The 21176-nt window shown below is 40.9% G+C and overlaps 1 long non-coding RNA gene across 1 annotated transcript; it reads right to left on the bottom strand.

Moving 5' to 3' along the window:
• Positions 1-1394: 1394 nt before the first annotated feature.
• On the bottom strand, positions 1395-7612 carry LOC131486780 (uncharacterized). Its single transcript, XR_009249443.1, has 3 exons — positions 7374-7612; positions 7168-7270; positions 1395-1785 (listed from the first exon to the last, which is right to left on the bottom strand). It is a non-coding gene; the product is annotated as an uncharacterized LOC131486780 (long non-coding RNA).
• Between the last annotated feature and the right edge of the window lie 13564 nt (positions 7613-21176).

Raw genomic sequence — 21176 nt, 5'->3', positions numbered from 1 at the left:
AGAACAAAATGGTGGAAGAAGGGCACATCTGCTCTTTTTGCTTGAGCTGGGATATCTGCCTTCTCCTGCCCTTGGACACCAATGCTCCTGGTCCTTGGGCCTTCACACTTGGACTGTGACTTATACCATTGATCCCCCAATTCTCCAGCCTTTGGACTTGGAATAAATAACACCACTGGCTTTCTTGGTTCTGCATTTTGCAAACTGCAGATGATGGGACTTCTCTGTCTCCAAAATTGTGTGAGCCAGTTCGTATAATAAATCTCTTAGGATGTTTTAGTTCCTAGCCTTGGGCAGTGTCTTGTCACACATGATCTGATATGTACTCTCAGCTGAAGACTCAAAGAAGATTCTCTGCAGCTCTCTACTCTCCAATACACTATTTTGTGAAGTCCAGTCTCCTGTGTTTTCCCATTGTCCTGGCTCTGTCTTTTCAGCTCAGAGAGTTTAATGGAATCTTCCTAATTTCCCTTTCCCTGTGCTACTGCATGTGAATTCTCTCTAGGTAGTATGTTGGTGTAATCATAGGGCTCACTTTGGTTTCCTGACTCTTAAAGATCACTATCCTTTGTTTTCTGATATCCGACATTTTGAAAATTATCTTTTCATATATTTTCTCCAATTTTTAAATTATTTCTTGGGGTAGGGCAAATCTAGCCCTTGCTTTTCCCTCTTGGTTGGTGGTGGGAGTCTTGTCAAATAATTTTATAATTATTATTTTATATATAAAATTATTATTTATATAATTTTATAATTATTTTATAATTATTATTATCAAATAATTTATAATTATTTCAAATAATTTGAAAATATTTACAAGCATTGCCTTTTCAAATTCTATTTCATTACAGATAAGTAATTCTTCCTTTCTACATTTTAATAATTACGATTAGCATAAAAATGTAATTAGCAATTAGTGTTACACAGGGTTCCTCTCAAGTCATTTTAAATCTATTATCACTTAGTCTAATCGGGTCCCAACAAAAAATAAATATTCTTCAATGAGTAGTTCTCTCCAGGAAGTCTGCTTCTCAAGGATTGATAGGACCTTAGAATTTCATTACTAGAAGGTGCATTTGAGTTTATTTTTGGCAACTCTTGTTTTATGATGAGGATACTGAGGCTCAGGCTGTGAAGATTCTTCAACACAAAACATCAGTGACAGACATTTGGCCAAAGTAAACGGTATATAGACTTGTACCAGCAGACCCCCAGCTTATGATTTTGTTATATTTAACCAAATTTAGGCAGATGTGATGTAGGATATATTTTCCATATATTTCTATATTGCATAGAAATAATGCAATTGGTTTGGCTCTGTATCAATGACATTGTATTACGAACATACTTAGGTACATTTTATTTTAAATATACTTTTGGAAACTGGTATTTGAACTAGTCATTGGTGCTACTAAAAGAACTTGCGTTCAGGTTCTGAATTATAATCTAAAGCAACCATCTTCCTTTCTTGGTTTCTGTTATGTTTCTGACAGCTATTTTAGTTGACAGGCATTCCATCCATGTATTTATTTATTTTTTTTCCTTAACAGCAGATTGTGAACTTGCTCTGTCTCTTCATCAGCATTAACAACTTTCTCTTGAGTAAAAATCAAAAGCCATTTTCCTGGGAAGATACAGGGTGTTTGGAGTTAGGCTGAGTATGTTCTTCTCAGAGAAATGTATCTACATTTCTATTTGTTATTCAGTGTATGGTGGAGACTTCCTGTATCCACCAGGCTGAATTACCCCCGGGCTATCTGGCTTGTATTTTCTTTGCACGTAGTTCTGTATCAAATGTTAGAGGGAACAGTGAAGAAAACAAGAATCCCATCAAACAATTATAATTCTAGGAATTTATTTTAATGAGATTATTGGCAAATTATGAAAGGGCATTTGTACAAAGTTGTTTCCTCGGCATTGTTTATGATAACAAAAGTGAGAAGCAATTTAATGCCCATCAATTACAGAATGGCGTCATTCATCATCAAACGTCATTGAGGATGCACCCATAAAATTATAAACTTTGTGGTCATTATAAATGATGATATTCTATATTTATCAATATAAAAAGATTTCCATAAAGAATTAGTCAATGAAAAGAAAGCTAAATCAGCTTTTAATTTTTATAAAATTTTCTGTAGGCATGTGTAGGCCCATATGTGTGTGTGTGTGTGTGTGTGTGTGTGCGTGTGTGTGTAAAGAGTGGATTGCTTACAAGCTTATTAATCAAAAGGTTAGTATGGTTACTTCCCTGGTTGATGGGACTTTGTATGTATTTGTTTCCTTCTTCATACTTTATTTATAAATTTTACTACAAATTATACAATAAGACTTTCACTCTAAAAGAGGAAAAAGAGGTGCACCTGGGTGGCTCAGTCAGGTAAGTGCCTGACTCTTTGTTTTGGCTCAGGTCATGATCTCCAGGTGGTGAGTTGAAGCCCTGCAATGGGCTCTGCACTGAGCATGGGGTCCTCTCTTTCTCTCCCTCTGCCCCTCCGCTAGCTTGCTCTCTCAAAAAAAAAAAAAAAAGATAAAAAAATGAAAAAAGAAAAAAAGTCTTTTCATTCTGAAAAAAAAGAATTAAGAGAATACACTCCCTATGAGAATCCAGTTAGAATTCAAACACAATGAATGAAGAATATGAGACAATACTGTGCACAAATACCATAAGACATGAGATGTGTGGCAACACGAGTTGAGAAGACAGGAAAACACGTGGGAATTTTATAGAGGATTAAGACCGGATTTGAGCTTTGAGAGGAAACACAAACTCTGGGTAGGGAGAGAGAAAAGAGTATTTCAGGCAGAGTGGGCAATATGAATAAGAAAGGAAGGTCTGATTTGGTGGGCTGGTGCTTTTTAGTGATGGAAAATGAAATTGCACAGAAAATTCAGAACCAAAGTATTTTCTAAAATCTGCAACAGCTACAACATGCACATGTGATTGTGTTAGCTTTGTTTTGGATTATTTTATTTTTAAAGTTTATTTATTTATTTTGAGAGAGAGAGACAGACACAGGAGGGGCAGAGAGACAGGGAGGGAGAGAATCCCACAGCAGGCTCCACACCATCAGCACAGAGCCTGATGCATGGCTCAGTCCCACGAACTGTGAGATCATAACCTGAGCCAGAAGCAAGAGTTGGATATCTAACCAACTGAGCCACCCAGGTGCCCCTGTTTTTGGATTATTTTAAAGCAGAACTTCAATGCTGTTGGTGGGCTTTTTTTGTCAAAGTACTCAGCAAGTCCCTCATTATTATCATTTCTCTCTCTCTCTTTTTTTTTTAGTCCATTTGGGCTGCTATAACAGAAAGCAATAGTTGATGGGGGCTTATAAACAGTAGAAATTTATTTCTCACAGTTCTGGGAAGTCCAAGATCAAGATACTGGCAAATTCAGTGTCTGGTGAGGGTCTGCTTCCTGATTCGTAGACCACTGTCTTTTCACTGTGTCTTCCATAGAGGAACAGGTGGGGGAGCGCTCTGGGGGTCACTTTTATAAGGAACACTAGTCCCAAGGTTAGGGGTTCTCATGCCTCCTGCAACACTCACTCTGCCTCTTGTCCTCTGCCATATCATGTGTTTGGAGTCAGATGTGATTTGAGTCTCAGTTCTTATCACTTATCTGTAAATGTTAGGTCACAAAACTCTTCAAGTCCTCCATTTTCTTACCTATAAAATGGAAGTAATAACAGCTAACGCTCGCCTGAAGATGAGAGAGACAGATTCAGCACATTAGCATGTTTCTTCCTCTTCTTCTCTTCCTTCTTTTTACTATCGTTTTCTGTCTCTGGGTATTCAACTAGGAAACACCAAAGAACTTCTAAAATCTGAATTCTGGACTTCACTGAATTCATTAAGCCCATCATTTATTTGGTTACATACTGCAGTAACTAAAAGCTAAGGTGTACCCATCATCCTTTCTATGCACATCTTAACAAGGACCTTCCAGAAACACAGTTCTTTAAAGTGGAAAAATGTCTTAAGTGGTGAAAGGGTTAGGCTTTGTGGCGGGCCAGTGGGAAAGGTCTCTAGGACACTGAACACATAGAGAACATGTGCTCTCATTTCTATAGCACAATGGTAAAAATTGCTGCATATGCTGAATGATGAGATTAGCATATTCACCATTCAAAATGGGTTTAATGGAAGCCATTATGCCCATTTCCCATTTAGAATCTAAAGCCCAAATAGGATGACTTACATAAGATTTTTAAAATTATAAAAGCTATAATTTAGTGATCATCTACTATGTACCAGGTACTTCACGTGCATATATCTTGAATGCACAATCCATACTTTATGGATAAGGCTTGGACTTAGGAAGTCTAAGTAACTCATGCAAGCTAACACAATGAGTGATGAAGCCACACTTTACACTATCTCTTTTATTCTAGTGTGCTGCCTCTGGATAGATTTATTCAAGAAATATTATCTAATAGGCATTTTGATGTCATTGAACAAAAAGACAGAAATGAAACATTTTAGAATATAATATTAATAGCCAACACTTAAAATAATGCTTCCAATGTGCAAGAAGCTGTTCTAAGAATTACCATGTATGTGCTCATTCAATTCTGTCACCAACCCACTGAGATAGGTATTATTATCATCACCACTTTACATGCAAGGAAACAAAGAAGCTAGCATTTTGGCCAAGACACAAAGTGAATAAGGATCAGAGGTTTAGAATACTAGTCTGGAGTCCTTGGCCAGTACTTTTATGCATTCTTGAATATCATGTACTACTGTATTTAGCAATAGTGATGACACATGGGTCACAGTCTGGGAATCAGGCATCACAAATTATTTTCTGGGACTTCATATGAATACACCAGCCTATACCTACAGTGTCTGGTAGATGGCTGAGCTTGCTGGTACTTCCTGGAGGCTCAGAGCTCCCACATGTCTTCATTTGCTATCCCAAAAGGAACTGAACTGAAGTGAACTTAGGTCGCTGGTTCTCAAATTTGGACATACACTGGAATCACTGGAGGAGATTTAAAAAATACTGATGCCTGAGCCCTACCCCCCACAATTCTGATTTAACTAGTCAAAGGTATGGCTTGGCATCAGGATTTTAAAAATCTTCTCAACCATTTTCATGAGCAGTCAAGTTTGAGAACAACTGACCTAGATCGGCAACTCTCAGTGAATTCCATGGACCCCAGGAAGGTCTCTAGAGGGGGTCCATGAGGTACAAACTACTTTCATAATAATATCAAAACATTAGAGTTTTTTTTCCCCCACTGTGTTGACATGGGTGATGATGGTATATAACCATTGATGGGTAAATGCACTGGTGTCTTAGTATGAATTAAGGCAGTGGCACCAAATTTTATAGAGATGTATTTTCACTGTCACATACTCACGTTAAAAAAAAATCAGTTTGATTTGAGAATATTCTCAATGAAGCAGTGTAACGTATTAATTTTACTGAAACTTGAACCTTGGATATACATTATTTTTATATTCTGAGTAACAAAATGGAATGTATGCATAAAGCACTTCTGCATGCTTGTCTTAAAAAAGAGTACTTGTGTAATTGTTTGCGTTGTAAGCTAAACTAGCCTTTTTATGCGGAGGTGGGGGAAAGAGAAAGTACTGTATTTTTTACTTGAAATTAAGGCTACTGGGCAAATTATGGTTATTTAGACCTGGGTATTTGGTAGACATTTCCTCAAAAATGAGCAAAGTAATTCTTTACCTACAAGGAAAACAACTGGTAATTTTTTTTCTATTTTTTTTTAACATTTATGTATTTTTGAGAGACAGAGTGCAAGGAGGGGATAGGAAGAGAGAGGGTGACACAGAATCTGAACCAGGCTCGAGGCTCTGAGCTGTCAGCACAGAGCCTGGTGTGGGGCTCAAACTCACAAACTATGATATTATGATCTGAGCCAAAGTCAGATGCTTAACCGACTGAGCCACCCAGGCACCCCAATAATTTTTTAAATTTATTGCCAGAGATAAAATTTTAGCTTTTACATGGAAATTAAAATTGTAGAAAACTTGCATCAGCCACTGTGAGCTATGCTGCCCCTTCATACTTAAAGACTTTCCTGAAAGGGTAAGGGGAGGTATTTAAGAAGTAATTTTTTTTGACAGCGGATAATGAAACGTAGTCAAAATTTGGAAAATTAGCGTAATCTTCCAAATGATCAATACATGATATTAAAAATCATGCATGTACAAAAGACTCTCTCAATGTGCTAGATAAACCAATACATTTTTATGTGATGAAGTATGACCAATTCAGGGATATGTTTCAAGATTTCACACTGCAATTAACCTGCAGTTGTACAGAAATCACTACTTGTTGAGTTTTGGTATAGTCAAAAAAGACCATCCACAGTTCTCTGGAAAGACTATTGAAACATTACTCCATTTTTCGAACTATATGTCTGTGTAAGATAGGTTTTCTTCCTATCTTCCAACTAAAGCAATAAATCCTAAGAAACTGAATATAGAGGCAGATTTGAGAATCTGGACGTCTTCTTTTATTTCAGATATTAAAGAGATTTGCAAAAGTGTAATATAACATCACTTTCTTCGGTACTTTTGTTTGAGGTAATATAAATATTTTCATAAAAATGTTAACATGGAATGCATGTAATTACTATTGTAAGTGAAAAAAAAATTTTAATTTCTTTCGATGTTTGTTTATTTTTGAGAGACAGAGAGAGACAGAGCATGAGCAGGGGAGGGGCAGAAAGAGAGAGGCAGACAAAGAATCCAAAGCAGGCTCCAGGCTCTGAGCTGTCATCCCAGAACCTGATGTGGGGCTCAGACTGTGAGATATGACTTGAGCTCAAGTCAGACGCTTAACCGACTGAGCCACCCAGGCGCCCCATGAATAAATATTTTTAAATGATCTATTTTAGTTTCTAACATAGTAGATATCAATATACATCAACATAAACAACCTTTCTTTGGGGAACTAAAAAAATTCTAAGACAACAAAGGGGCCCTGAGACCTCAAAGTTTGTGAATTGCTGACCTAGATCGTTCTGTGTTTCTTGAGTCTTAATTGTTCCTGTCAATCCTTATTCCCACCCAGAATTGATTCTGGGTTGTCTACTGGATTAGCTCTAGGCATCCATATGGCAGCCTTGATCTAGTGACAGCCTCAAACATTCCTTGAGCCACCACCTCTTAACCGCTTACCTTTCTGCCTGCCTTCTCAGGTCCAGGGGAGATTGTTTTTATGTAGGATGTCTCAAGGTAGGGTTCTTTGAGCTCCCTCTTCCCCAGGATGCCTGGGCATTTCCTAGAAGGATAGATCAAAGCAGGTTCAAGAAGAGCTTCATACTGCTTCTAGAAATACGGCTGCCTTTCCTCTCAGCCATGATTGCTGACTAGGGTCTTCCTACCTGGTAGTACCCATTCTGAGGTGCACTGTTCCTTCCTGAAAGTTGGGATTCTTTTGGTTAATTCCCCAAAGCCATTACATATGTGTATATATAAGCCTGAGCCTTTATTATGGGCAGGGCTTGTGCGGTTGCTACCAGTGGGGTTCCTGTGTCATTGTGATGAGGATGCATGTCAGTGGAGTGAGTATCTCTAGCAGCACATGCTGACATACCTGAACCTCAGGGCACCTGTAACCTTACTGAGTCCTTTACACCTAGAGTATTACTAAGCACAGGTGTTGACTACAACTTGCTTTAGGTGCAAGTCTGCATCTGATGTGGGATCGGAACCTAGTTCTACATTCAGACCCCGCTCATTCTACTATAAGCCTGGGAAGAGAACACTTACTTGGACGCCGTGGGCTCCTTTATCTCTGACCCTCTGCTCCCTCCAGGTTCTGGAGGGAGGAATCCTGGAAAAATCATCTATTTCATAATTTCCATCTTCACAAGCACCCCTGGTTTGCTGCCTTGAATGGGATGGCATCTTCTTGTCTGCTTTGTTAGCTTCCTCCCCAGGGACCACTGCAGACAAGTTCTGGGAAAGACACTAGAACCTTTTTGGGGGCATGATAGCACCACCCATGTTTTATTCTCTACTTTTTAATCCAAGAACTCCCTTCAGTGATTCTGCTTTACTTAAATGCTCTATTTGTTATTTCAAGTTAGAAACACAAGCTCTTGGGGCACCTGGGTGGCAGAGTCGGTTAAGCGTCTGACTTTAGCTCTGGTCATGATCTCACGGTTTGTGAGTTTGAGCCCCACATTGGGCTCTGTGCTGATGGCTCAGAGCCTAGAACCTGGCTTTCGATTCTGTGCCTCCCTCTCTCTCTGCCTCTCCCCTGCTTGAGCATGCTCTTGCATGCACACACTCTCTCTCTTTTTCAAAAATAAACATTGGAAAATTTTGAAAAAAATAAGTAAAAACACAAGCTCTTTCAGAAGAAAGATACTTCCTATATGTGGCTCACAAATAAATGAATAACTATATTACTTATTGGCGGAAGCTTTGTGGTCCATAAATACTCCCTAGCTTGAGGGTCAGCTATAATATTCTGTGAGAATTGCAGCATAAACTTTGACTTCTTACAATTGCGTGAAATTCAGTGTTCACCAATTCTTTTGTGTTCCCACACTCCCTGTGGCCCAACTCAGGGCAGTTGATCTTGGTCAGGAAGCAACTTCTAAATAATAAGTGAAAATTCTGTATAACTAAGTGAGAACCACAGTCTTAAGAATGTTGAAATTGTTTTTATGGTAGCATTGATGATTAAAAAATCCATTTCTTGGGGGGTGGGTCAGCATCACCTGCTTTCTTGTAATTCAGAAGTGAATTCTTAGCATTTTCCTTAGGTCATAAGTTCTTATCAAATTTAAAAAAATTTTTAATGTTTATTTATTTTTGAGAAACAGAGAGAGAGAGAGAGACAAAGCATGAATGGGGGAGGGGCAGAGAGAGAGAGCGAGAGAGGGAGACACAGAATCCCAAGCAGGCTCCAGGCTCTGAGCTGTCAGCACAGAGCCCCACACGGGGCTGGAACTCACAAACCACAAGATCATGACCCCGGAGGAAGTCAGACGCTTAAATGACTGAGCCACCTAGGCGCCCCTTATCAAGTTTTATTTTGGTCCCATCTTTACAGGACAAGGTCTGTTGTATCAAAATGGATTAGACTGCCCCTTACTCCAGTTCAAAAATCCAAGCTCCATGACCACCCTTGTGTGCATTGGCTGCCAATGCTCATGCTGATTCTACGCCTCTCATGGCAGTGTTCCTTGGCCTTGTCGACGTTTTAGAGGTGCTCAAGCTTTGGGTCTACCTTCCATTACCAAACCCCTCTATGTAGTGCTTAGGGAAATGCTAGCCCCTGTAAAAATAAACTCCAAAATTATAGTAACTTACAATAAGATTATATTTCATACTCTCCTAAGTCCCATGCAATTCTCTACCATACATAGGGTGATTCAGGGAGCGAGGATCCTCCCACCGTGTAGCTCCTCCCTCCTTCAGATTCCCCCGCACTCTCTGGCTATAGCCCACAAATTATAGGAGGCTGTGCTTCCTAACTGCCTCGGTCCAGAAGCAACTGGTGCATTCCTTCCACACACATTCCATTGGTGACAACTATTCATAGGGTCCACCGGGAGGCAAGGGGAGCTAGGAAATGTAGTTACTGGCTGGGCACCCACTCCCCAAGGAATATAGTATGTAAAGCTATAGTATGTAAGGGGGAACACAATCGTTTTTATTGTAGTAAAAATATAAATTATAAAAGTTACCACTTTTTTAATGCATCTTAAGTGTACGTCTCAGGGGCATTATGTATATTTACACTGTGGCGCCCATCACTGCCACCCACCTTCCAAACTTTTTCATTGTCCAAAACTGGAGCTCTGTACCCATTAAATAGTTTCCTGTCCCCCCCTCTCCCCCAGCCCCTGGAAACCACCATTTGACTTTCTGTGTCTGTGAACCTGACTACTTTAGGTACCTCACACAAGTAAAACCATGGGATATTTTTCGTCTTGTGTCTGCCTTATTTTACTCAGCACGATGTGTTCAGGATTCATCTGTGTTGTAGCAGGTATCAGAATTTCATTTCTTTTTAAGGCTGAATAACATTCCACCGTATGCAGACACGACATTTTATTCATCCACGCATCTGACAACGGACACTTGGGTCATTTTCATCTTTTGGCGATTGTGGTTAATGGGACTATGAACACAGATACACAAGTACCCCTTGGAGTACTTACTTCCAATTCTTCTGGGTATATACCTAGAAGGGGGATTGTTGGATCGTATGGTAATTTTATTTTTAAACTTTTGAGAACCTGGCATGTCGTTTTCCATAGCCACTGCGCTTTTTTACATTGGGGAGCACAACCGTTAATGAACAGTTAATTATCTCTGTGAATTTGTGCAATTAATGGACGTCCACGAGTCTCATTTTCCTCGGAAAAAACAGTTGGTACTACCTCACAGATTATCACGGGGCTTAAATAAAATAGTGTATGCGAAGCCCTTAGCACGTGGCTGGCACGTAGTATGGGATGAAGGAGCAATATTTCTTTTTTCCTCCTCATCTCATACACCCCACATCACCACATCCTACTTTTCCCCCATTCGATTTCCTCCGAGCTTTCATTGGTGAAAGTTAGCTACTCCTGGATTAACAGATGTTCTAGCCCAACCACACCACGTCTGGGACCTGTGCTTTCAGGAGAAGGAGCTAGAACGCTTGGTGGCCGACAGTTTCTGTGGCTGGCTGTTGGGGAGGAAATGCTTAAACAAGAAGCCTGCAGCTCCACCCCAGGGGGTGCCCTAGGGGATGCTCCTCTGCTAAGTTAGTGCTGGGTCTTTGGGGAAAAACTAGTCAACAACTCGGCGACTAAATCATCCTTCCTAAGGCTTCCCCACTTCAGTTTTAGTTAGGATTGCTTCTCTTGCCTGAACAGTTTTCCAATTCACACCTCGCTTTCTTTCTTACTATTCCAGACGGGCCATGCTGATTTAAACAAGAAACTAAGAGTTACTGGACACCATCTGGAATGCCAGTCTGCTAACTGGTGGGAATATCCAGTCACACTAACTGGTGGTGCCCTCAGACGAAAACCAAGACCGACCTCCCTTCACTCCCCTCTGTTCCTCACCTTCTCGCTGGATCTGTGGGGGCATTCAAGGCTCTGCCTCCGTGGGAGCCATGGGCGAGACCACTCTGGCCTTCAGTGAACAGCTTCCGAATTTTGATTCTGGCCCTGCTGGCCCCTCCCCCAGCCCCTCCCTTCACCAAAAGAAGTGACTGGGGAACTTGCTTTCCCTCCAGGCACCAACTTCTTCACCGGGAAATTTAAAGAGGTCAACTAGATCGGGAATTGAATGTGATGATCTCACAGGCTTCCCCAAACTCCAAAGAGTCTGGGGGCCTTTGCTTTCCTTGACAGTTTGAGGTGCTGCGTGATGTCTTCCACACCTTTTATCAAAGCTAAGAAGACATTTACCAGCAGGGAGACATTTTTCTTCATGCACAAACGTACTCATGATCAAAATGTTGGAGGATTATTGTGTTCTTACATGGCAATACACAATCAAACACCAGATGCTCGGCATATTCCAGACAGAAGGGGCAGCTGAGGAATTCGATCGCTTTCATCTGATAGACTGATAACTAAGAGGCCGACACTGACACCTTGATGATGGCTCAGCCTTGGGCTTCCCTCAGACAGACTGCTTTGGAACCACGCACAGAGCCATCTCTGAAGCTGGCCAGGATGGCAGCCGCATGTTTGAGGTGGGGAAGTCGGAATGGTGGGGGCCAGGGGTGACATGAGCTTTACTCAGCCACAAGACTGCGGGCACCGAAGCACTAACAACAAAAGCCCCAAGAAGAGGAACAAATGGAAATGGATGATTCCAGAGAGGCCTCTGGGAGACTGTCAGATGTTCTCTCCAATGCTTTCAAGTGGAATTATAAAGTAAGGTTGGAACGTTTTTACAGGAGGCAAACATGAGAATTTGCAACCATGCCATTATGTTTACAAAAAAAAGGAACGTGGTGAAATCATCTCTGTGACACAGAATAAAGAAAACCTCATAAAATGGAGCCTGGAGGCTAGACGTGGGAACTTTCACAAACCTACCACTCACCGTCAATTGCAGACGCACGTAGGGGGAGACTACCTTGCAAACGCCCTTGCATGCCCACAGGAAGAAGCCTACACTGCACTATCCAAGCAGAAGGGAGAAAGATTTTCTTCTGCAGTACCAACCGAGCCAGTGAGAGACTGTCTCAGCTCAGCCAAGGAAAAGCCAGTACACTTCAAACTCCCAGTTTCCTCCAATGGAAGGAGGAAAATTTTAATTTTAATTTTTAATTTTTTTATTATTTTTTTATTTTTTTGAAGTTTTTTAAATGTTTATTTTTGAGAGACACACAGAGAGAGGCAGAGGGTGAGCGGGAGAGGGGCAGAGAGAGGGGGAGACACAGAATCTAAGGCAGGCTCCAGGCACTGAGCTGTCAGCACAGAGCCCAACATGGGGCTTGAACTCACGAACCGTCAGATCACAACCTGAGCCAAAGTCAGACACTCAACCAACCGAGCTATGCAAGCACCCCTGGACTTTTTGTGTACAAAAGCCTCTTCCAACTCCCCTTTTCACTACAAAATGGCAAAAATAGCAATCCTCTCCTTTGTTTTCCAGACTAGCTTATGGTTTCACCATAGCTTGCAAGTCCTGAATTGCAATTCTCTGCTATTCCTGAATAAGCCCATTTTTGCTGGCGAAATAACTTAGAGTTTTATTTTTAAAGTTGCCCCCATCTATATGGAAAAAGTATATATTTCTTCTGCCACAAAAGGCCATAAGGAGAAGCACTTTAATATTGATATAATACATTATTTGTAAACACGACCACATCTTGATATTTTTAGCAAACACATACCTTGTTATTTGTATCTAAGTACCTGTACTATTTATTGCTAACCTCATCTTTTGGATTCTGTCAAGAATTAGAAAAATGGGTGTCCTGTGGTGTGATCGAATCCGTTCGGGTCAAGAGCTGCCCGACTTTTGTTTTCCTCTCCCTCATTCCTTTTGGGTCCCCTCACCTCCACGGTGCCCAGTGCTTCTGAGGCACGTTCAAGTTCCTCTGTCAACAAACAAAATGATTTCTTACGTGCATTCACACCGGTGTTCTATTGACTTCATGCTCTTCACTTCCAGGGTTTCTTGCGTTTGAAAAGAGAATGGTGTTTGTGGACACCACGCCTAACCTATAGAACGAGGTCTCAAATCAGGGAATTTCAGGCATAAGGGCGACTGGCTTGTTTAGAGAGAAGTCTGATGGCAGAAGGAGCCTCTGGTGAGAGCACTGGGGTGGCTATTTACGTGGCTTACAATTCAAGCCTCTTGCACTGTACCCACAGCATTACCTTTTCTACAAGCTTTATTATTCCCATGAGCTGGGTTTGAGGCTAAATTAGGTTGATATAAATCTCAGCTGGTGGTTGTGGATGCATACCTTAATGAATGAGATCTGGTATAATTTGTCTGCAAATACGACTGTGAACTCCCTCCATCGGCTTCCATTTTCCTGTTCATTGGCTCCGGCAGATGATTTTGCAGGCTGTTTGAGTCACTTCAGGTGAGCCTTCAGCCATGAGCAACCATTGCCATCAAAGCCTCAGCACCGCAGCTGCAGGACCCTGTGGCCCACAGAGGCACGCGGGAGGGAAGCCCGACTCTGTTTATTTGAAAACTAACTTCTCTGATACACAAAACCGCTATGATTCTCCTCACGCCAGGAACCAGAGGCAAAAATTAACGACACGTCAACTCTCAGCTTTCATTCCTATTGGCGTTTGCCTGAATGCTTGGAGTCACGGAACTACTGGTTTGAATGGAACATGAGGATGCCCTGTACTTCTGAAGGGGACAGGAAAATCGAATTTGGGGCGGGGAGGACACAGGGCTTTCTCCAGGTGAACGCCTTCTGGGGCCTGGGGTGGAAGGGGTCAGAAGAACGTGGGAGAGTTTGAAATCATCTCAGGGAATTGATTTTCCCCCTGAGCTGGTCACTCAGGCAACTAACTGGTGCCCCCAGCCATGTGACAATCAGATTCCTTGTCACTCCACACCTCGGTGTCTCATCCTAAGAGGACAATTTCTCTTAAGATTAATAAAGCTGAAAGAGAAGACAATATGACCGTGGAGGGACTACACACTGGATGCCAGAGCCAAGAAGACATCAGCCACCACTGCTGTCTCTGCCCACAAATCCTTTTTGTTCTTTTCCAGTCTCTGTCCTTTTCAGTCAGATTTAGATCCTGAGTCTTCTTTAAATGGGGATTAGCATAACACAGCGTTCTTTGAAAGCCCCACTAAATAAAAGACACTCTGAAGCATCTCTTGATGTTTAATAGATGTCAAATAATGGCAATGTGCTGTTATTAAAAACGTTGGTTTCCTGAAGTGACTCAGAATTGACTTGTTTTTCTTTCTGCACAGAGAGATCTATTTGGCTGTACAATGCCACCCCAGAAAGATGCGGAGCAGTGAATAATTTAATAATTGCACAAAAACATTTTGCACTTTGACAAAGCACATAAAAATAACCCTTCAGTTATAGCATATAGTCATTTCTCCCCATTTTTTCCCTTACAATTTCAAAGGTCAGAAAGAAGACTAAAATTCTTTTGAACAGTGTGTAAAAAGAATTTTATTAAAAGCAGTCCTAATTAATTTAATATACCTGACCTCTTTACTCCATAGAACAAAAGCTGGAGGCTTTACCTATCAGTTGACTAACTGAATTTTACTTACGGCTATTATTGTAAGCTGCGGTCCTGCCATTATCCAGCATTAACATTTACAGCAATGCCTGGTAAACACTGCCATAATTGGTGATGTGAACCAATTGAAGTTATTTCTATAAGGAAGGGTATTATAGGTTACACATTATAATTTCATGTAATTCTGCATTCAGAACACACATACTAGTTAATTGGAAAGATCTAAGATTTTGTTTGTCTCGTGTTCTTCCCAAGTAATTTGAAGTACTGAGAAAAGCACGGGAGGCATGTCAGTGGATCCAGATTTGAGTCTTGGCACTATGATTGACTCACTAACAAGGAAAGAATAGGTTTTGTACTCTGTCACTGGAGGTGGAATGAGCTTACTCTGTCCTGTTATCTGTCAGGGTTACTGCGATGCTCAAAAAAGATAAGGTGATGTTCTTTGTAAATTGCAAAGGATTTCGCACGTGACAGATTTTCTTTATCAATGATGTAAGTCCAAGGGAATGGTAGGCTTATGGTGGAAATGAAAAAAAAAATAGGGAAGGAGGGAAAATGAAATATATTTTTGAGTGGCCACTACATACCAGGCATTTTAGAAATTTTCAGCACATTTAGGCCTTCCAACAGTGGGAATAAAGTGATACGCGGTCACTCATTCAATTTCCAAATCAGAGTTAACATCACTTGTTTAAGATCACGTAGATAGTAAGCATTGGGGTGGGCACTGCTACCCTTTATAGTCTGTCTTTCCAGAGAGAATATGTTTTCTCTTTCAAACATAGTTCCTTGCTGAAGAGGCTGATAAGCATATTTATTTACTCATTTGCTTGTTCAACAAACATTATTTTTTTGCCTTGCTGAATTTTTGTTTGAAATAAGTTTTTTTTTTAATTTTTATTTGGAGGAAGTTTTTGTTTTGGGGGAGGTTTATTTTGTTTTGTTTTGTTTGAGAATTTGGTAGGAAAATTTGCATCTTGTAATAGAACTAAACACCCCTGCCTCTCTGAACTGCTATAATTTTTGGAATTAACTTTAAAGAAATAGCTATTTTTTGTTACTTTAAAATTTGGTTTTTTTCTTTTTTTTTATGATAGGCCCATGCTTTATTCAGTAAGCTGTCGTGCTGCTAAGAATTTAAGTCCCTTGAGGACGGGGTCTGCACAATGAATACTCACTGTAAAACCAGTTTAGCCTACTTTCAACTTTTCTATCAGCGATTTCATGTTGACCAGTTCAATCCATAAGAATAACCTTGTTACATTGCTTTAATATACCCCTTATTTGTTCAATGTATCTGACCTATCCATTTCCTCAGGCCTTTTTAAAAAATTCCAGTGTAGTTAAGATACAGTTTAATATTAGTTTCAGATACAATATAGTGAGTCAACAATTCTATACATTACTCAGTGCTCATCAAGATAAGTGTGCTCTTAATCCCCTTCATCTATTTCACCCATCCCCCTACCCACCTTCCCTCTGGTAACCACCAGTGTGTTCTCTATAGCTAAGGGTTTGTTTTTTGGTTTCTCTCTCTTTTTTCCCTTGTTCATTTGTTTTGTTTCTTCAATTCCACATATGAGCAGAATCATATAGCATTTGTCTTTCTCTGACTGATTTATTTTGCTTAGTATTATGCTCTCTAGCTCCATCCATGTTGCTGCAAATGGCAAGATTTCATCCTTTTTTATGGCTGAGTAATATTCCTGTGTGTGTGTGTGTGTGTGTGTGTGCGCGCGCATCAATCACATTTTCTTTATCCGCTCATCTATTGATGAATACTTAGGTTGTTTCCATAATCTGGCTATTGTAGATAATGCTGCAATAAACATAGGGGTGCATGTATCACTTTGAATTAGTGTTTCTGTATTTTTTGGGTAAATACCCAGTAGTTTGATTGCTGGATCACAAGGTAGTTCTATTTTTAATTGTTTGAGGAAACTCCATACTGATTTCCACAGTGGTTGTACCAGTTTGCATTCCCACCAACAGGGGAAGAAGGTTCCTATTCCTCCTCATCCATGCCAACACTTGTTATTTCTTGTATTTTCAAGTTTAGCCATTCTGACAGGTGTAAGATGATATCTCATTGTGGTTTGAGTCACATTTTCCTGATGTTGAGTGATGTTCAGCACCTTTTCATCTGTCTGTTGGCCATCTGAATGCCTTCTTTGGAAAAGGAACTTAAGCAGTATTAAGAAAATATTTACCATTGGTTTTTTTCCCCTTAAATGCTTGTATTTCCTCAGTTAACCATGCACTATTATAACTTTTATTTATTTGTTTTTGTATTTTTATTGAGATATAATTGACATATTACATTAGTTTCAGGAATATAACATAATGATTCAGTATTTGTATATATTGCAAAATGATGACGATACTAAATCTAGTTAACCTATGTCTCCATGTTCAGTAAACACTTACTCTTTGTCAACAAGAAGTCATTGTTCTTTGTTCTGTTGAGGAAAGAAAAATGAAAAAAATGCAGCGCTATGCTTATGGAATTAAAAATCCATGGTCTACAGTTGATTCTTGGTGTTTCCTGCTGAGGGCAGGGGGAAGGATAATAAAAAACACTGGGAAATAGACAAATTCTCAGACTGATGATGAAGTTTTCTAAGTCATTGCCATTTCTGGTTAATGAAGAACCATGCAGAAACCTCTGTTGTTTTTCGTTTGAAATACAAGAAGATTGGCCATGCTCTGCTTGGTAACTGGAGTCTTACGAACATAAAGAATTGTTAAGAGTGCTGGATCTTGAGTCAGAAGGCTCCTAGCTACACTTACCAATTGTGTAAACCTGTACTCCCAAAGTTGTTAAGAAGATTAAATGAATGGGTGCCTCTGTATGTGTGTGTGTGTGTGTGTGTGTGTGTGTGTGTGTGTGTGTGTTTACATGGCATATAATGTGTGTTAAACACTTAACACAATGCCTGCTTGGCAAGCAGTTCTCCAAGGATCACAATTATTATAATTGACTTGAGGACTCAGGATTTAAGGACACATAAATCATTACTCTGAATGTCAGTTTTGATTGCAAAGGGCAGCTGATCCAGGTAGCCTGTCTGCTTACTGATTGAGCTGAGTTTAGGAATCTCTTAGGTTTATTTATAGTGGATTATCTTACTATTTTTAACCTGAATTCCTGGTAACAGTTTTTATTTATGTTGTTCTTATGAAAGGGTGTGGCAGAAAAAAAGTCTAGCTAACTAAGGGTTTGAATTACTTGATATCTGATAAATTATATTTTGTTAACTCTGCCCTTAAAATGCTCCCTTTTTTCCCCCTGACAACTTCCCTTTAATTATTGTGGGGGATAAGCATAGGAATCCCCCACGCTTACACCAAGGGGTTAACAAGGCATAAATAAATACAAAGCCATAAAATGCTCACACCCGAGTTTGGGTAAACCAGATTGGCACCCCAAGAATAGGGGGTGCAAAAGCACCCCGAGAATAGGGAGGCACAAAGGTGCCAGAAATAGGGAGGTGCAAAGGCACCCCAAAACAGAGAGGGGGTGCAGAGCCCCCAGAATAGAGAGGGAGAGGCAAAGGCCTAAAATAGGTATGGCGCAAAGGTGCCCAATATATAGGTGTATGAAATAGACAAGATTAGATGTTCAGGGTGGAAGCACCCCCAATTTAGTACCTATAGCAGAAAAGCTGCTTTCACCAGAGAATAGGGCCAGGTTAGGTAAATTGGTGAACTGGACTATGGGCTGCTGTGTTGCAGGCAAAGCAGCCCAGAGCACAGATGGCTAACAACAGAAAAGGTTCCTTGTCAACCCTGAGGTTATTTCCCCCTGTCTCATCCCTGAGGCTAGTTAAGGTAAACAGTGGTGCTGTCTCCAGTCCGCTGTAAACAACCCTCCTCCCGACTTCCCGGCACCCGGATTTTGTTTTATATTAACCCAAACCCCTAACCACGAATATCCTCAAGACCCCCTTTCCCTCACGTCCACAAGTTAATGTTCACAGATTCATTGTCCCTTTGTGCATGTCCATTGCCATGTTTGTAAGCCTTCTGATCCTAATAAAAGCGGGGCAAGGGCCCTTCTTTGGGGCTCTTGTCTTTTGCTGGACATTAGCCATCTCTCACTTTCAATCCTGCGTCCCGCTCTTTTGTTAGAGAGAACTTTAGACCCAGAGTCTACGACAAATTATATTTGTTACATTCACGGAATACTTACATTGCATCAGACACTGTTCTAAGTGATTCTCATGAATGAACTTATTCTTCTAAAACCCACTGGGGTGGGTCCTGCTATGGGACATCTATTTGGTGTGACCTGCTGACTCATGGATTAACATAAACCGCGAGAAACAGCAAACACTGAGTGGGGTTTTTGCTTTAGAAGAACCATAGGACTTGTTTTGCAGATAAGGACACCGAGGCTCGAAATGTTAACTAACCTGTCCAAGCAGGTAGGTGTGAGGCTGAGGTCTGAGCACAAGCAGCCTGGCTCCAGACACATAGAACGCATCCCAACCATAAAACCAACCAATTCTATATGTTTTAACGAACATGATGAAATCAACCCTTGTCTCCATGAGGAAGCAACAGGTGTTCGGTGACTGGTAAGCCCCCAGATCTTTCCCTTGGTGCATCATGGTGAAGGAACAAGAACTGGTCGGGGCATTAGGAACCGGAAGCTATGGCTTTCAGAGTCTGACACCAGTTTGCCATGTGGCCTAAATAAACGACTCTCTAATCCTTAGTTTTCTCATCTGTAAAATGAAGTTTTGGACCAGATGATCTCAAGGGACTCTCCTAGTTCTGTAAGTAAGTGGTGTTTGAGTCTGGGAATTGTAAAATTAAGCAAAACTGCCCTACTGTTGATTAAAGTGATCACTATAGATGGACACTGATAAAACAGCTTATCCAGGGTGGAAAGGGGGCGCCATGATTGTTTTTTATTTTGTTTTGTGTTTTCCCCTCAATAGTCTGGCTCAGATCAATCCACTGGATTTGTTAGTTATTCCCTAGGAAAGCAAGGAACTGGGCTGGGATGTGGCACAGAGCAGGTATGTTCTGACGGTGCTGAAAGGAAGGTAGGAAAACAAAGGAGTTTGGGGGCTTCAAGTACTGCTTGGGAGGGTGTTGAGGATGGCGGGGCTGCATGGCAGAAGCAAAGGCTCTGGGGTTGGTGGTGAGAAAGCTGTGGGGAGTCTCTATGTTGTACTTATTCTGAGAGCACTGTTTTGTGGAGCTTTTCTTCCTCCAATGACCAACTGTCTGGGAGCTGACATGTCATTTAAGTTGGCCAATATCAGAATACTTCCTTGAGATTTCTTGTTGTTGTTGTTGTTGTTGTTGTTGTTGTTGTTTTTAATGACTAAAAGGGAAAAGGGGCAACTGCTCTCTGGTGATAAGATGGGAGGCCCAGGACCTGCCAGCAAACTCATTCTCCAATTTGTGGAGGAAATGAACTTGAGAGACTAACCCTGATCTACAAAGGGAAGCACATTCTGGTAATACTGGAGTCTCTGATTCCATTAATTCCAAAATCCATGCCCACAATTATTTTTTTGGTCTTTTTCCCCTAATGTAACCACTTCCTGGACTCTTTAGGCAAACAAATAAACAAACAAACCCACTCCATGTGTCTAAGCTAGCTTTTGTTGCATTTCTATAACACAGAAAGAGGAAATAACAAGAACAATTCAATTCACTAATAATTGAATTTAAGTCAATTAGACTCTGAACCCAGAATGCATGAACTACCTAAGGTAGCATGTAAAATTTTATTGGTTTTTGTATTTCTCTGTTGTAAAGATGCGTGGCTTCTATCAGATTCTCCAAGGGGGGTAGGAGCCAAAAAAGGATAAAAACAATTGCACCGGGGAGTGTGTGCACAGGGGTGAGATCATTGATGCAGGAGTTCAATAACCAGCCATCGACTGACTCCAGCACACATCAAGTGAGTGTCTGCTGAGCTTCAGATACCGCACTAGGTTCACGAAGGACACCAGATAAATGGCATGGCCTCAAGCAGGGCACATCTTGTGGGCAAAAGACACAGCCAGAGGGAAACAGAATGGAGTAATTTTTGTTAACAGAGGCACACGATGTGGGCCCCTGTGGGAAGCAGGAGCTAAGGGCTGTTTCTTGCTAGGGTTTAGGAATGAGGAGCAAAGTGGTGGGCAGAGGTGTGAGGCTCCAAAGTCTGGGCATGGCATCGTCCACCTGTGCGGTGTAGTGGCTGGAAACTCAGATTCTGGTATCAGCCAAGTGGGCTGATGTCCTCCCCAGGCGACTTACTGACTGTGGGACTTTGGACCTGGCATTGCTGAGCTTGAATTTCCCCATTTATACAAGTGAAATAATAATAGTATCCACCTCATGGGGCAGATGGAGGGTCATAACAGTTGGTACAGGGTGAGGGCTCAATAAAAGGTGGCCATCGTGGTTGTGGGTGTTGAATAAGGGGAGATGATGGAGCAGCCTTGGCCAAGAGTGAAGTGA

The sequence above is a fragment of the Neofelis nebulosa genome, chromosome 10 (genome assembly GCF_028018385.1).
Source record: "Neofelis nebulosa isolate mNeoNeb1 chromosome 10, mNeoNeb1.pri, whole genome shotgun sequence".
Classification (NCBI taxonomy): Eukaryota; Metazoa; Chordata; class Mammalia; order Carnivora; family Felidae; genus Neofelis; species Neofelis nebulosa.
This window is presented reverse-complemented; position numbering and strand designations above follow the sequence as displayed.